The sequence below is a fragment of the Papaver somniferum genome, chromosome 4 (genome assembly GCF_003573695.1).
Source record: "Papaver somniferum cultivar HN1 chromosome 4, ASM357369v1, whole genome shotgun sequence".
In the NCBI taxonomy this organism is placed as follows: domain Eukaryota; kingdom Viridiplantae; phylum Streptophyta; class Magnoliopsida; order Ranunculales; family Papaveraceae; genus Papaver; species Papaver somniferum.
The window spans coordinates 59,441,514-59,451,976 of record NC_039361.1 but is presented as its reverse complement, the minus strand read 5'-3'; positions in this window follow the sequence as shown (position 1 = coordinate 59,451,976).

The following is a 10,463-nucleotide window of genomic DNA, read 5'->3' as shown; positions in this document are numbered from 1 at the left end:
ACCTGATAAGAAAAATGGAGTTTATCTTTATTTTGGTCTTATCGAATTAAGCGGTTGTTTTTGAACAATCGGTTTAGCAAAGGGACTAATGTGATTAGTTTTTTTTTGTTTGCTAAACTAAATGGGAAAAATTGTTTTGGATAATTGTTTCCTTGGTAACATATCAAAATAAGACTACTTGTAGTTTCAGTTTTGATATTGGTTATCAGAACATGATGTGTGGAACCCTCGTGCCTAACTCTACAGGTTTGCAAGTCTATTCTGAGATTTGTAAGATTCTTTTCATGTTGTCCTTTATTTTTTCGTTTCTTTGTCATTTTGTGACAAAAAGGGGGAGAAATATATGGAGTAAACAGGTGGTGCTGGTATTGATTTTATATTGTTTGGCATCGCTAGGGAAAAGATCATTGGTACTTGAATGTTTTATCTAACGAAAGAGTGAAAGCACAGACTAAGGGGGAGTAACATGTCATATAGATTGGTATAACAAATACGTGCGGATTGAATGTCTACATATATTCCTTAGGGGGAGTATTTGCTTTGTTATTATAATGTCAACAACGACATTTTCAAGGATTGAATATAAGCAGTTTTACTGTGCTGTAGAATCGGGAATCAAGCGGAGTGTAATGAATTCTTGTAGTTTGTTTATCCATATGATGTAAGAGTTTTGTCACTAAAATTGACAAAGGGTGAGATTGTTAGAGCATTTCTCGGTTGAACCCACCAAGCGTTGGTATGTCAAGTTTGGTTGTAATATTTTAGTGAATCAAAACTCATGTTAAGAGTCGCTTGATTATGTACTAGAGTTAAACTTCGTATAGGTTAGCTTGAAAGTATTAGGATATGAGACATTAGAAGTATTACGAAGTCTTGAAGATGTGAAGAAGCAAGGAGCTACAACGACAACAATCATCCTTCCACTTGAGGTTAGTGATATTTGACTTGAACTGTTTCATTCCCTAACGTATCTTTCAAGTCGTGCATATTGAAAACATAACTGCGAAGCATATATGAACTCTAGATATACATAGTATTAAGGAATACAATACGAGGTTTATTGCTTAACCATTAAACTTTGTAGATAAGACATCGCCGTAATCATTTGAATGCTATTGTGATTATGTATAGGTATGAGGTGAGGATTTCATCCTAGGGAACAATGTTTACATGTGTTCTAAGGAAGTAAGTTCATAAACTTGTTTGTGAACCGAAAAGGAAATTGCCAGGAGTTATTGGTTTTGTTATTCATTGCATATATTATGAACAACCAATATGTGTGATAGATTATAACCGCTCACAACTTGTTGTGTTCTTGGTAGAACTATTTACAAAGTCCTGACTTATGTATTGGTATAACTTTTATTAATAAAACCAATCTTAAGTAATCACCTGTGGTATGATCGTATTATGTATGACCTTGGGGAAAAGGAACCAATCCTAGTAAGGGAAAGGTAACCGATCCTTGTAAGGGGAAGGGAACCGATCCTAGTAAGGGAAAGGGAACCGATCCTTGTAAGGGGTGCAGTACATCAAGGGGAACCGATCCTATGGACATGTGCAACACATATAAGTTAGATACCATATATATGTGGGGAACCGATCCTAGTACCTAGTCAACCGAATCTTTGGGTAGCTAGTGTGACTATGCGTAGTATTCACATGGAGGTAGAACCGAAACTTGTTTTGGTAGAACCGTTAAATCCATGATTGTGATTGAATGTTGGTTTGATCAATCACATAGTTCTTGAAAGTCAGATGAACCAATTCTAAACTTGTTTGGAAGTGTGGAAATCGGTTTCAAGGTTGTAAGTGTGAAAGAGAACTTACAAGTTTAAGATGTCGACAAACTTTGAACACGTGCTGTGAATGTTTATTTCAATAATTGTTCAAAGATATTCCTTAACGGCTAAGGGAAGAGAATCCCAGGATGAAACATAAGTAAGCTAAGAATATTTTAATTAAGGTTATTAATTTCATTTTGTAGGAAAATTACAGAATAGTAATGTGCATTTACTAATAAGATTTTCCGAGAGATTTCGATCGTTATTTTTGGACAAAGCATTTCCAGGAATTATGGAAACCGAATTTGTGCTTTAATGAATATATTGAGAATATTTTCGATTTTTAAATTCCTTGGTGTCCAAACTTCCTTGTCTATAAATACACTTAGTTTGCCTTTCTAGCAAACTAATCCTTCGTAACAACAGATTTACTCTTTTGTTGTTGTTACTGGTGTAGCTGCCTATCGGAGAGGAGAGTAATCTAATTAGGTGAAATCTCTTATGGCTGCTCAGTTTAAAGTCTTCTTTGGGATTGAGAAGGTCTAGCGCGACCCATTGGTGGGAAACTAGATAATTGCGGTTTATTGTTGTTTCGATTGATTTGATTGACTAGCGGTGGTTGAAATCTGATTGCACCTAGTTTGTTTGTTCTTGAGAATATTCTCTTATGATATAAGATTCACTCAAACTAGTTATAGTTTCGACTGGGATCTTTAGACTGTTGTTAGTTCTAAAGACAATCTTGTGATAATCCATTGTTAACAGACTCCGTTCTGTGCGTGATTGATCACAAGAGATTCAAGTGATTGTGTGCAGGTTTTTATTGAAGATTTAAGAAGATTTGAAGACAAAGAAGATATTGAAGATCTGACTTGGGTTTTACAATCTTTGGTGTGCACAATACTTGTTTCGGTAAAAGAGGATCCAATTAATAATCGGTTTATCCTTGTGGTAGATTGGATTGATTAATTGAGTAGATCGGCATCAACACGGTTCTTAGGATTAAAGGTGTTGTTGGATTAATCTTGATCGATTACCTTTGGGTGATTGAACATAAGATAGATCTAGACCTGACGAAGGAGTTTATGTTGAGATAAACGGAACATCCTTTGTCCGATTCATATCACTTGGTTGAATAGATTTGATACCAAACATATTTCTTGTTCCTTTACTGTTTGGAATACGATCCAAAGGGATTTATCCAAGTACGTGACTTATTTATAAGTTGGAGGCGTGGGAATACATACGGAACTAGGTGAACTATAGGGTTAGTTACTTGGTCTCAACTATACGAAGTTAGTGTAATTTTGTGTAGCGGCTTAATCCTGAGAGTATTCAATTTTGGACTAGGTCTCGGGATTCTTTGCATTTGCAGTTTTCCTCGTCAACAAAATCTTGCTGTGTCGTTTACTTTTATTTTCTGCATTATAATTATTTTATTATAATTAAAGTAAATTACACAAACGTTAATTCCTATTTACTTGATAAGCAATCCTATTGGGTTTGGTTAAGTCCGAACCTTTGTATAAAGTAAACATACTTCGTTGTTGTATTGTCGATCTCGTATCCATAGACGATCACGCGAAGTGTGAACCGTTAGTTGTATTGTCTCGACTCAGTCCATAGACAATCACTTTCGGAGAAAGGACTTATAGGTAGGAAAAGTTTTAGCTTGAGGTATATTTGGGTACCCTCGCCTTTTCAATTGGTATCAGAGCAGGCAAACACGAAAAGATCTAACAATCTGTGTTTGGTGTGATCCAACCTATAAGAATTGAATCTAATGAATGATTAGTTAACGTAAAGCAAGACATCAAGGGTTCTGAATTAACACTTGATGATGGCATCTACGAATCAATATCTGAAGATATCATCACTAGAGTCTCTACTAGACAAGTTAATCTTGTTAATAATGTAGAAACCGATGATGACTGGAAAATAAGTCTAAAGAAAGGTTAGATGAAATTTTCGATGATGTGACTCAGATTTTGAACAAGAAGTAGAAGAGGATATCTCATAATACTCTAAACTGCTGGAACCTTTGAAAAATGAAAATCTGAGAACTTCGGATTTTCTTGGTTTTATGACTCCTCTTTGTCGCGAAAACAAGAAATTGATGAAGGTTTTTCAAGGTTATTATATTGGTTTCCAAAACCATGAATATCTTCTTAAAGATCGTACAAAAGATCTAAATTCTAAGAAATTAGAATGTGAAAATCTTCGAAGAGAACTGTTTTTGTCGGAAAAGAAACATGCTGAATCGGAAGAATGTTTAATTCTCGACAAGTACAGGGTCTTGAAGAAAAATCCAGTGCTAGTCTCTCTCAAACAAAATTGTTAGAGAAAGAGCATGAAGTTGCTCTTGAAAAAATTCACTTGTTGAAGAGAAACTTGTTGAATCTGATGCAAGGATTAACTCTCAACAAAAGAGTTTTGAAGAAAAGAAGGTGTATATCTCTCACGAGAAAAACGCCTTGAGGATGATCTAGCCGGTGCTCTTGATAAAGTCAATACATTGGAAGAAGAAAATTTGGAACTGAAAAAATCCAATGAAAGCTCCAACAAGTTAACCTCAATGTTAGAAGCAAGTAGAAATCATCGTGATACACGAGGATTGGGCTATAAGGGATAGATGCTTCAAATATTAGCAAAGAGGTAAAATTTGTTAAAGCTACAAATTCTTCTCAATCAGAGGCTTCCACTGATGACAAAGGTGCTCATATTCCTTGTAAAGAAGAGAAGTATGTCAAGAAGGCAACAACGTTGAACGATAAGAAGAAGAAGAAAAACTCATCAAGCTCCAATGCAAGAGGATCCACAAAAAGGTAACATTAAAACTCATACTTCGTATATTTATACTAAGCATTGTCATTATTGTGGTAATATAGGACACTTGCAATGGGGATGCAAAGTTCGTAAGATGCAAGATGCACTTTCTTTTGTATCAAATGAATTGGCTAAGTTTACTCCTCATAAGAACGCATATCATTATTGTCCTAAGTTTAGGCAAAAGAATTATTATGATGATAGTTCAAATTTTGCATATCACTCGACAAGGCCATCTCATAAAGTACCCATTATAGAAAGAGAGATGATCTCAAATGCAAAGACAAGATCTGATGTTCCAAATTGGAGAAAGGATGTTTCGCAAAAAGACAATCGTCCTAATGGTATTATGAATGAGAAAGCTTCTCATGAAACCCAACTCTAAATGGGTCCCTAAGTCCTCCATAGCCAAGAAGGGACCAAAAGTTAGTCACAAGAATGACTCTCAGCTGTTAATTGTTGGTGACAATAATTACAAGAGTCTTCTTGAAAGACTAAAGAAGACATTATGTATGAAATCTTTGTACTAGTAAAGATTGTGATAATGACACTCTTCACACAAGTCAAAGAAGAAAAAAAGAGATGGAACAAGTGAAAACAAACCAAGCAAGAGGTCAAGATGATGATTGGTCTTAGTCACTCGTGACGAACAAGACAAGGATCAAATCAACACAACCTAGTTGTGTTGGAATGTGCATGCTCACCTTGGTGATCAATCTTTTGAAAGGTGAGGAAGCACATGAAAATCTGAGCACATGATCTCTCGGTTATTATATGACTAATTAACATCTTTAGGAGATTTATTTTCTTCTATACTCATACTCTCTATATATATTTGAGGTTTTGATAGAAACAGTAATTGTGAGTTTATTATATTGATATATACTGATCATATATGTGTATCTCTTGTTTTTACGGTTAAAACGAGCCAAAAATCACTGAATTCAGACATCGTATGCAAAAGTTATGTCGAAAAAGTTTAGTGTGTATGTCACAAAAACTCATGGGAACCGATCCTAGTACCCTGTTGGTGAGGGAACCGATCCTAGTACCATGTCATGGTAAGGGAACCGATCCTAGTGAGAGGTCCCCTTACGAAGAAGTGTAAAAACTGTTTTGCACATAACTTCTTCGTCCGAACTCGGAATGACCTCATTCTTTTTGCGATGGTTTCGTAATTTAATTTACTAAAGTTGAGGTAATTGCAATACTTGATTTTATGTTGAATATTTATGGTGTATTGCAAATTGATTTATGAGATGTTTGATTTCGGTTTTACTACCTTAATATTCGATCTCATATATTGTGAACCCTTATGGTTTGGGTGACTTTTTGATTTAGCGGGATTAAGTTCTATCCCTAGTAGGTAGTCTTTATCAAAGGATCATGAGGTTCTGTTAAAACAGTATGTGAAAAAGTCACAATATGTTGAATCGGTTTTGGTTTAGCATAAAAGCATATGTGTTTCGACGGTTTTCAACTTTGCTTGCAATTGTTAAAACCGGTTTTCAACCTTTTCTGGTAAAGGTTGAGGTGTGTATTCTTTTGTTTATGCATAAGGATGACAACGTGGTGATATTTCGATATCAATTCTTGGACGAAGATGCTATCATATTGGAGAAGTGGATGCGAAATTTGAGGTAACAATCTTGTTAGTTAATTGTTTTCCTGTTTAAGAAAAGCCTGAGTTTATTTATATATATTGTTGCTTTTGCTTAACAAAATTTAGGTTCAATTGATATTTATTCCATGATGTGTGTGTGGATGTGTGTTTCAATTGGTTTGTTAAGAAAAACTATTGTTATCTTGCTTATTGTGTGGTATCAATCGTTTAGGCTTACAAAATTTCGGTACAATTGATGTGTGTGATTCAATTGGTTCCGGTTAAGAAAAACTATTTTATCTTGCTTTTGTATGGTATCAATTGTTTAGGCTTACAAAATTACGGTGTGCGGTGCTTTTAATGTCTATGTTGTTTCAATTGCTTCCGGTTGAGGTGAATAATTATGCAAGTTGATTTATTTTGGTTTGTATGAATTATTTATGGCTTAATGAAATAATTTGTGTACGGGATGATTTTAGTCCAATTCGATTCCGGATAAGAAACTAAGTTAATTCTGATCTTAGTTTGTCTTATCAAAGTGAGGTTTCGGTTATTCAAGTCTAATCGAATGCCTAAACAAGGAAATGCTAGTTAACTAACCTAGTGTTTGGCTTGTTTAAAATTGAAAGGTCTAAGTTTATGGATAATTAGAACCTGATAAGAAAAATGGAGTTTATCTTTATTTTGGTCTTATCGAATTAAGCGGTTGTTTTTGAACAATCGGTTTAGCAAAGGGACTAATGTGATTAGTTGTTTTGGTTTGCTAAACTAAATGGGAAAAATTGTTTGGATATTGTTTCCTTGGTAACATATCAAAATAAGATACTTGTAGTTTCGGTTTTGATATTGGTTATCAGAACATGATGTGTGGAACCCTCGTGCCTAACTCTACAGGTTTGCAAGTCTATTCTGAGATTTGTAAGATTCTTTTCATGTTGTCCTTTATTTTTTCGTTTCTTTGTCATTTTTGTGACAAAAAGGGGGAGAAATATATGGAGTAAACAGTGTGCTGGCATTGATTTTATATTTTGGCATCGCTAAGGAAAAGAACATTGGTACTTGAATGTTTTATCTAACGAAAGAGTGAAAGCACAGACTAAGGGGGAGTAACATGTCATTAGATTGGTATAACAAACGTGCGGATTGAATATACTATTCCTTAGGGGGAGTATTGCTTTGTTATTATAATGTCAACAACGACATTTTCAAGGATTGAATAAGCAGTTTTACTGTGTTGAATCGGGAATCAAGCGGAGTGTAATGAATTCTTGTAATTTGTTTATCCATATGATGTAAGAGTTTTGTCACTAAAATTGACAAAGGGGGAGATTGTTAGAGCATTCTCGGTTGAACCCACCAAGCGTTGGTATGTCAAGTTTGGTTGATATTTTAGTGAATCAAAACTCATGTTAAGAGTCGCTTGATTATGTACTAGAGTTAAACTTCGTATAGGTTAGCTTGAAAGTATTAGGATATGAGACATTAGTATTGCGAAGTCTTGAAGATGTGAAGAAGCAAGGAGCTACAACGACAACAATCATCCTTCCACTTGAGGTTAGTGATATTTGACTTGAACTGTTTCATTCCCTAACGTATCTTTCAAGTCGTGCATATTGAAAACATAACTGCGAAGCATATATGAACTCTAGATAGACATAGTATTAAGGAATACAATACGAGGTTTATTGTAACCATTAAACTTTGTAGATAAGACATCGCCATAATCATTTGAATGCTATTGTGATTATGTATGGGTATGAGGTGAGGATTTCATCCTAGGGAACAATGTTTACATGTGTTCTAAGGAAGTAAGTTCATAAACTTGTTTGTGAACCGAAAAGGAAATTGCCAGGAGTTATTGGTTTTGTTATTCATTGCATATTATGAACAACCAATATGTGTGATAGATTATAACCGCTCACAACTTGTTGTGTTCTTGGTAGAACTATTACAAAGTCCTGACTTATGTATTGGTATAACTTTTATTAGTAAAACCAATCTTAAGTAATCACCTGTGGTATGATCGGATTATGTATGCCTTGGGGAAAGGAACCGATCCTAGTAAGGGAAAGGAACCGATCCTTGTAAGGGAAGGGAACCGATCCGTAAGGAAAGGGAACCGATCCTTGTAGGGGTGCAGTACATCAAAGGGGAACCGATCCTATGGACATGTGCAACACATATAAGTTAGATACCATATATATGTGGGGAACCGATCCTAGTACCTAGTCAACCGAATCTTTGGGAAGCTAGTGTGACTATGCGTAGTACTCACATGGGTAGAACCGAAACTTGTTTTGGTAGAACCGTAAACCCATGATTGTGATTGAATGTTGGTTTGATCAATCACATAGTTCTTGAAAGTCAGATGAACCAATTCTAAACTTGTTTGGAAGTGTGGAAATCGGTTTCAAGGTTGTAAGTGTGAAAGAGAACTTACAAGTAAGATGTCGACAAACTTTGAACACGTGCTGTGAATGTTTATTTCTAATTGTTCAAAGATATTCCTTAACGGCTAAGGGAAGAAATCCCAGGATCGAAACATAAGTAAGTTAAGAATTTTAATTAAGGTTATTAATTTCATTTTGTAGGAAAATTACAGAATTAGTAATGTGCATTTACTAATAAGATTTTCCTAGAGATTTCGATCGTTATTTTTGGACAAAGCATTTCCAGGAATTATGGAAACCGAATTTGTGCTTTAATGAATATATTGAGAATATTTTCGATTTTGGAAATTCCTTGGTGTCCAAACTTCCTTGTCTATAAATACACTTAGTTTGCCTTTCTAGCAAACTAATCCTTCGTAACAACAGATTTACTCTTTTGTTGTTGTTACTGGTGTAGCTGCCTATCGGAGAGGAGAGTAATCTAATTAGGTGAAATCTTAGGTGCTCAGTTTAAAGTCTTCTTTGGGATTGAGAAGTCTAGCGCGACCCATTGGTGGGAAACTAGATAATTGCGGTTTATTTTGTTTTCGATTGATTTGATTGACTACGGTGGTTGAAATATGATTGCACCTAGTTTGTTTATTCTTGAGAATATTCTCTCTATGATATAAGATTCACTCAAACTAGTTCATAGTTTCGAGGGATCTTTAGACTGTTGTTAGTTCTAAAGACAATCTTGTGATAATCCATTGTTAACAGACTCCGTTCTGTGCGTGATTGATCACAAGAGATTCAAGTGATTGTGTGCAGGTTTTTATTGAAGATTTAAGAAGATTTGAAGACAAAGAAGATATTGAAGATCTGACTTGGGTTTTACAATCTTTGGTGTGCACAATACTTGTTTCGGTAAAAGAGGATCAATTAATAATCGGTTTATCCTTGTGGTAGATTGGATTGATTAATTGAGTAGATCGGCATCAACACGGTTCTTAGGATTAAAGGTGTTGTTGGATTAATCTTGATCGATTACCTTTGGGTGATTGAACATAAGATAGATCTAGACCTGACGAAGGAGTTTATGTTGAGATAAACGGAACATCCTTTGTCCGATTCATATCACTTGGTTGAATAGATTTGATACCAAACAGATTTCTTGTTCCTTTACTGTTTGGAATATGAACCAAAGGGATTGATCCAAGTACGTGACTTATTTATAAGTTGGAGGCGTGGGAATACATACGTAACTAGGTGAACTATAGGGTTAGTTAGATGGTCTTAACTATACGAAGTTAGTGTAATTTTGTGTAGCGGCTTAATCCTGAGAGTATTCAATTCTGGACTAGGTCCCGGGGTTTTTCTGCATTTGTAGTTTCCTCGTTAACAAAATCTTGTTGTTTCATTTACTTTTCTTTTCCGCATTATAATTGTTTTATTATAATTAAAGTAAATTACACAAACGTTAATTCCTATTTACTTGATAAGTAATCCTATTGTGTTTGGTTAAGTCTGAACCTTTGTATCAAGTAAACATACTTCGTTATTGTATTGTCTCGATCTCGTATCCATAGACGATCACACGAAGTCTGAACCGATTAGTTGTATTGTCTCGACTCATACTATAGACAATCACTTTCGAAGAAAGGACTTATAGGTAGGAAAAGTTTTAGCTTGAGGTATATTTGGGTACCCTCGCCTTTTCAATTGGTGTGACCGATCACGAGTGTTGTGTGACCGATCCTTGTAATTGGTAACCAGTCCTGGTAACCTGTGTGACCGATCATAAGTAATACCATGTGTAGATGGAACAGATCCTTGTAATTGGTGTAACCGATCCTAGTGACTGGTGTAGCCGATCACAAG